This window comes from Anneissia japonica, unplaced genomic scaffold (assembly GCF_011630105.1).
Source record: "Anneissia japonica isolate Jap-2015-1 unplaced genomic scaffold, ASM1163010v1 scaffold685_len2926416_cov193, whole genome shotgun sequence".
In the NCBI taxonomy this organism is placed as follows: Eukaryota; Metazoa; Echinodermata; class Crinoidea; order Comatulida; family Comatulidae; genus Anneissia; species Anneissia japonica.
The window spans coordinates 1,289,385-1,297,329 of record NW_022692922.1 but is presented as its reverse complement, the minus strand read 5'-3'; the positions used below and the strand labels follow the sequence as shown (position 1 = coordinate 1,297,329).

The 7,945-nt window shown below is 31.5% G+C and overlaps 1 protein-coding gene across 1 annotated transcript in view; it reads right to left on the bottom strand.

Annotated features, from left to right (window-relative positions):
- LOC117100508 (integrin beta-1-like) overlaps nt 1–7,945 on the bottom strand; it is a 54,022-nt gene that overhangs the window by 45,610 nt on the left and 467 nt on the right. The window lies entirely within an intron of this gene.

Genomic DNA, 7,945 nt, shown 5'->3' with positions numbered 1-7,945 from the left:
TATATATATATATATATATATATATATATATATATATATATATGTAGTAAATTAATAGCAAATGTTATTCGTCGTCTCAATGCAAGAGATTATGTATAGATGTATTGCTTAATCAAGGGGAGGGGGATAACAACGGAGGGCCAAATTGAATGTTTTATTTCACAGTAGTGGGGGTGGGGTGCACCTAAAAATTTGACGTTTCGAGAAATACTCTCAAGCCGAGCTTCTATACCGCTTTAATGATGATGATGATGATGATGATGATGATGATGATGATGATGATGATGATGATGATGATGATGAGGATGACGATGATAATAATAATAATAATAATAATGCCAGAAAGAAAGATAACCCTTTAATGATATTTGACGCTAAATTCATGAGCATTATAAATACCAAGCATTATGCCAATGCATAATGTGCAAAGGACAAAACTGCTACCTGTTATTTGTGACAGAAGTATGGCACCCGATAATCAGTTCCTGATGCTGGGAGACAGCATACAGTTTCACAGGACACTTACAGTAGTTTCTAGTTCACATTTATGGCACTTGAACGATTGAATCTATGAGATATTGCAGCATGTTGAATGCCCGGCGCTGTTGTTTTAACTGAAGGAACCAGTTTTTATCATGACTGCTCCACTGCGTATTGCCTGACGCCAACCTGTCAATTACTAATGATTCAAATCTGGATGGATTGATGTTGAATCAATTCATATCCCTTTTACATGTCTCTGAAGCGTACCTTTGGACGTCCAACTGGTCTTGTTCCTTCTTCTAATTCCCCATATAGGAAATCCTTGGGGAATCTACCATCTTCCATTCTACAGAGGTGGCCAAGCCATCTCAATCTTCTTTGTTTCAGAAGTAGACTTTAAATTATTATTAGTGACTGTATAAAATACGCCTTTAGGTTCCATTTTGAAAGTCCATACATGAGCCATTATACATTATATTATTATTATTATTATTATTATTATTATTATTATTATTATTATTATTATTATTATTATTATTATTATTATTATTATTATTATTATTATTATTATTATTATTATTATTATTATTTGGTGAGTCGAATGGCCGAGCGGTTACACACCACAAGCATTAGATGGTGGTTGAACAAGTCTTCTCGGATAAGGTCCAGTGTATACGATGGCTCGTGTACACTATAAAGAACCCAGTACATCCTTCGAGACGAGTAGGGGATACACCGGTGTATTGGAACAAACAGCCCCTGTGGTGGACGCCGAGAGTTGCTGGTACCGGGTTACTGGGTAGCGCAGACACGAAGGGACCTTAGGGGCTAAAAATGTCGTTGATCGAGATCCTAGGCCACATATCAAGCGCCCATGAGCATCTTACATTTGATGGATATGTGCGCTATATAAAACTACACTATTATTATTATTATTATTATTATTATTATTATTATTATTATTATTATTATTATTATTATTATTATTATTATTATTATTATTGTTGTTGTTGTTGTTGTTGTTGTTGTTGTTGTTTTCTTTTTCAAAATTAATGAAAAGGAATGTTTTATTTATATATCTTACATTTGATGGATATGTGCGCTATATAAAACTACACTATTATTATTATTATTATTATTATTATTATTATTATTATTATTATTATTATTATTATTGTTGTTGTTGTTGTTGTTTTCTTTTTCAAAATTAATGAAAAGGAATGTTTTATTTATATATTTTTTTGTTCCCGAAATTTCCGTCAAAAGTCAAGCCAAACGGCTCAAAATTTCATGAAAACTGACCACTTTTTGTTACGTACTACACACAAATATTATGGTATTGTAAACATTAAAATTCTACAACTTTGAGTAAAGAATACATATCGATATTCTGTTCACACCCTAATTGTCACAAGATAAAGTGAATGTTTAAACAATAAGAAACTGCATTCAGTGTATAACCAGCGAATTTGGTAAAAATGGCCCCGGAAAAAATGGCCCCGGTAAAAATGGCTCCAAATGACAGGTAGGTAAAAATGGCCCCAATAATAAAATTCTGCATTAATACTGATTTTTTAAAAATCATTATATGCATTTCTTTTAACTGAAATAATTTAGTTTTTAAAAAGGAATCTAACATCAAATAAATTGCCATTTACATTTTTTCCTAGGCCATTTTTTCCGGGCCATTCTTACCGTACACCATAACCAGTAACCGTAAAAGAGAATTTAAACATGAGTAGGCGAGTTGTTACTATTGTAGAAGAGAATCACTAATTAGCACAGAGCTCAAACGTACCGTGCCTACCAGAAATACAGTAGTATTACCACTCCTTTTGGAGTATTAGCTGATGCTGGCAAATATTGGTGTTATATTGAACTACTAGGAAATAGGTGTGATATTTATAGGCCAAAAAATAAATTTATGTTAACAAGAGATTACCTGTCTTATTTCCTCTATTTCTTATGTGAACCCGGATTCAAACTATATAGACTTCATCACTATTGAGGAAATAAATCAATTAATTGGATCTTTTGTATCATCGGCGCACCTTAATCAAAATTACAGTAATAAAACGTCCATGAATGTGTGGCATATATGAGTCAGATTACTTTTGTAATGCGTGCGACCATTAGTTTCATTTTCAAATTATACTATCAGAACATTTGTACACTTTCCTCGTCAATACTGTGTATAATTCTAGTCTTCCAATAACCTATATATTTCTGGCAGCAGATTTAAGAAATTGTTTTTGTAGTAATAAAACAACTTTCCATGCAGTACTTAAATTGCATCAGCTCTTTCCATTCGTCATTATATAGGCCTATATAATTATATATACTATATATCCTGCTTCTATGCCTTCCATTTTTGCTTTATACCATTTATTATATTATTTGCTATACGCTGTATATATATTCGTCATTATAGTTATATTTTTGAAATTCGACTTTCAGATATTTTAAACGCTTTAATTATAATTATATTTAAGCTTATCAATGTTGTAGCCTATAATAGCTATCAGGTGTACGGTAAGAATGGCCCCGGTAAAAGTGGCCCCATATGACAGGTAGGTAAAAATGACCCCAATAATCAAATTCTGTATTATAACTGATTTTCTTGATTCAATATATGCATTTTTTTTATCTTAAATAATTTAGTTTTTAAAAGGAATCTAACATCAAACGAATTGCCATTTACATCTTACTTTTTGCAAGAATTAATATTCAATGATAAAATATTCAAAGATAAATAAAAAGCCATGAATTACACTTTTTATTTTTTTTTTCTCCATTTAAATGTTAAAAAATAGCAAAAACATAATCAATAAATCAACATAAATCATGCATTTATTAATACTAAAATAATTTACTTGTGGCCGATTTCACGGAAGCGAAATCACAATTTTCCAAAAATTCAATCTGTGTATTGGTAAACCTCATAAACAGTGGGTTAGTATGAACATCAAATTATTATTTTTTTTAAGAAAAAGAGAGTTCTACAATCATAATTATATGGTTTAGATGGGGTTTACAGTGTGTTTAGAGGTTTGTGGTGTATTTGCAAGTATTTTTTCATAAAAAATCTAAATTTTAACCAAAAAATAGTTATGAATGTATAATTTTCTTATTGATATACCAAGTCAGTCAATCACAATTGAATTGTTTGATTTTCTACAGTGTGTTTTGGGAGGTTTGTGGGATTTAGCAATACCACTTAATCCTACCATAATCACCCTACCCTCACAATCGCACGCCATTTTAATTCTTAGCATAATTGCCATACATAACTATATATAATTCTAAGCCAGTAGTAGGCACTTGGATTTAGTTAGTGATGAGTAAAAACCAAGTATGCAACTAAATTAGTTGCTTAAATAAATGTATTCCTAATGATTCAGATTACTAAAAGCAATACTTCTTTGAATAAACTCTAAGCAGACAATTTATTGCTAAATTGCGAGAAAGTAAGACTCTCCCTTTTTTCATACATGAACTTGTAATTCAAACACACAATTAATCCACATGCTTTAACAACTGTTTATTTGCATTGTTTATAACATGTAAAGTTAATTCATTTGATATTTAACAAAAATGAAGTTTGTGGTTATCTATGAGTTGCATATTTTGGTAGTTGAAGTACTGTATACTGTATGTCATTCCTCTACTTTGTTAGTGAAATAACGTTTCTTTTAATTCAACTATCAAAAAGTGTTACTCAATGGCCATTGTTTTTCGATTATCTCTCAAAACATTATTTGCCTCTGCTGTAATTGTTAAAAAACAAATGCTTTCAAAGAAATTTTAAAAAATCACATATTGATCTCAGTTCAAAGGAAAAAAAAAACGTATTTCTAAATTTACAATTTTCACCTATAACCATCTTGATTTCACAAAAGAGTGGGTTCTTTTCCCAACAAATACATCCTGAATAAACTAAACTTTTGAACTAAAAACAAAAATACCAAACAGTGACAGGAAGTAAGTAATTAATTTACATATCAATAGGGCCTACTGTGTGGAGCCACAGTGGGGCTAAGCAATAATATTAGCCCTTCTTAGCAGATTAACTAGATAAACAGTTTAGCGCTGACTGAATCAGTTTGTTTGTTAAGTGTAGTTTTCAGTTCTTTGATCCAAAGTATTTCTTTAATTAAGCAATCAAACTTGGATTTGCACTTAGATAAAACCTTGAAATAATTAACAGTTTCAGTAGCACTAATATAAATCTTTTAAATGTTGTCCTATGTTACCTTAACTGTGCATAATCATTTCATATTTAAAATAGAATTATTTAATCAATCAGTAACTTGTGTTTTTTTTAATGAAATTAATTATTTTCTTTAAAAAGATGCTACCCAAGGCGAGACTTTTTTTTATACCTTGTTTGACGAACTCGCTGACTATTGTACATTTTACTGTACTGTATATATGTATTCCTACTAAAAAGTTTCTAATATTATTTTAACAGCATCTTTTTTAATGCATGCAACGTTACTATTTTTTAAAAGTTGCTTTGTAAGTTACAGTATTGTAACAACTTATTGCCAATATTATTATTATTATTATTATTATTATTATTATTATTATTATTGTCATTTCATAAAACAAATGAAATACAAAATAAACAAATTAAGGTTCCCGTAAAATAAGGTGTAACTGTAGTTTCTGATTACATAACTAAATAAACAAACCAAAACTTTAATATAATGAAGGAACTCTGTATTTATTCCATAAAATAGATGATTATTCCCAAATAAACAAGAGATAAATAACACCTGGACTTTTAGCCATGTTGTTTATATGGCATTTCAAAACAAAAGGATTTTATTTATTGGCTACAGCATAGATTCTCAACCAATAAAAAATCTTTTTTTTTTTAAATTGCCCAATTGAATTGTACTTAGTTGTCACTTACACAATCACAGTGTATTAGATTACAAAATTACATACATCCCAAAGCACATCAGGACACCCCCCCCCCCTCAAATTTGACAGGTCGTTGGAATAAAAAAATTTAAATCTTGAGAGTGTCATTTCTGGCCATCCAGAGGTTCCAATTCTTTAAAAAAAAAAAAAAAAATAGATATTTAATACTTGGACTTTTTTTTCAATATAAACATTTCGTGTTTTTTTCCGTTTTAAAATGTTTGTGGTCGTTAGCAATTTAGATTTATTGTTGATGTTATCCATGACAGTAATACGTACCGCGAAATGCTAGGCCTCTGAAAGTCGCCATAGTTGGTAGTCGTCACGTTATTGGAAATTTTTATTTCGAATTTCACGAAAATGGTTTATAACATTCCCTGCAAGTTCGTCGTTCAAAACTGGTGCCGAATCAATATTTTAGAGCCTCCCATTAGAGCCATTAATAATAATAATAATATTAATAATTAGATTAAACAAAAATATTGTTTATTTGTATAATAGATCTCTTGTATCAGCGACATTTTGTCATTTAGTTTTGTAAGCAGAAGAAGACCAGAGGACTGGTCGAAAATTTCTTTTGAAATAAACCAGTGTTTTATAGTCCACATCACTCGTTGCTTCAATTCTTTGTTTCAACGCCTTTTATATTATTTCAAGAACACACGTGGATTTATGACGATATGTATATATATATATATATATATATATATATATATATATATATATATATGTACCATTGCTGTTTTGCATTTAGCTGGCCCACTACTATATGTAGTTTGAGCACTCTTGGCATGGTATTACGAGCGCTTTTAAACTGCCTTGTTACAAGCTTGCTTGTTTCATAGCAAAGGTTCAATCTCAACTTTATCTGAGCTGCACTGATGAGTCCTTAAAGGACGAAACAACGTTGTATGCAGATTGATATATATACATTTATATTATTATGCCATTATTTGTTTCTAACCGTACCTTTTGTGTAATAGAGTGTGTTTTGCGGTATTGGAATCTGTTCAACCATGAAGCCTCTGTGATCTAATGGTTATGACGCTCGCCCTGACAGCGAGAGGTCGCAGGTTCGAATCCCGCCAGAAGAATTTTATTACACAATTTCTTTATTTGTTTATTTATAGGACTACATTCGTTGAGAGCTATGCTACAAATGATTATGTCCTTTAATCGAACAATGTATTTACCTTTCGTTGATGATTTATATATATATATATATATATATATATATATATACATATATATATATATATGTATGTATATATATAGATTTATTTATTTATTTATGTTAACTGGACATAGATAGAAGTGAGTCTATAATGCACGTTTCACACTATCACGATCCTCAGATAGACTGATCGTTAGCATATACTGCTCTCTTACATATAGAGGTTTTTTGCATATTAACCGCGATCAGGTGGAAATTTTCTACGCCAAAGGCCGTTGCTTCGTGTTGTCGAATACCTGCTGACCCCCAAGCGGTATTTCTTTCAAAATAACTAAAAATATTCATTATGAAAATAGTATGTTCGACGTTGCCATGGGTCTTGCATTGACTTCCGGGAAACAAAATTACCAGTCAGCATTCAATTACGTACGCTGTGAGCGAGCGTACGCACGTTTCGCGAGCAATTTTTTGAAACTTAACGTTGAGCCAGGCTTAACTTAATCCTGGCTTAGCCTTAGTTCAGACTTTAAGATAAGCCAGACTTACGTTAAGTCTGGCTCAAGTTTAAGCCCGGCTTAACTCTGCCGGGCTTTCAGACTAGAGGGATAATCCAGGCGCGAGCATTTGATTAATAAACTGAAACCAGGAAACGAGTTTCGAAACATTGCGCTCGAAACGTACACTCACTCGAGCTCACAGACAGAACACGTAATTGAATGCTGATTGGTCATTTTTTCTTTTACCGGAAGTCAATGCAAGACTAACAAGGTTTAAAAATGACTTTGCAACATGAGTTTTAATGTTCATACTATATGGAGGATTAAACCATATTATATTCCTACTCCGGTTTTTTTTTCGCTTATGGTTTACAATCTCATTTTGATTATACTTCATTTCGTCAATAAAACCACTAAATTTTAGCGCTTCAATGTAAATCTGCTTCGTGTTGTCGAATACCTGCTGATCACTTGCAAATTAAGAAATTCTTCTGTTGACCCCCAAGCGGTATTTCTTTCAAAATAACTAAAAATATTCATTATGAAAATAGTATGTTCGACGTTGCCATGGGCAATTTTTGATGGAGCGGAGTTATGTGAGGCAATTGGTCTATTCATCCTCGCTCCACCACCTTGAGCGTCAATTTAGCTCAAAAAAGATTGGTCTTTACCGTGATGACGGTCTCGCAGTATTTGATAATGTATCCTGTACTGTACACAAAATAAGAGCTGAGTTGGTGAACGTGTTTACCGAGTTCGACTTAAGATTACGATGTACGTAAACATTCTGTAGACTACCTTGATGTTACACTCAATCTCCAAACCGGTCAGCCAATGTATGTACACAAAGATGTGTTTTTCT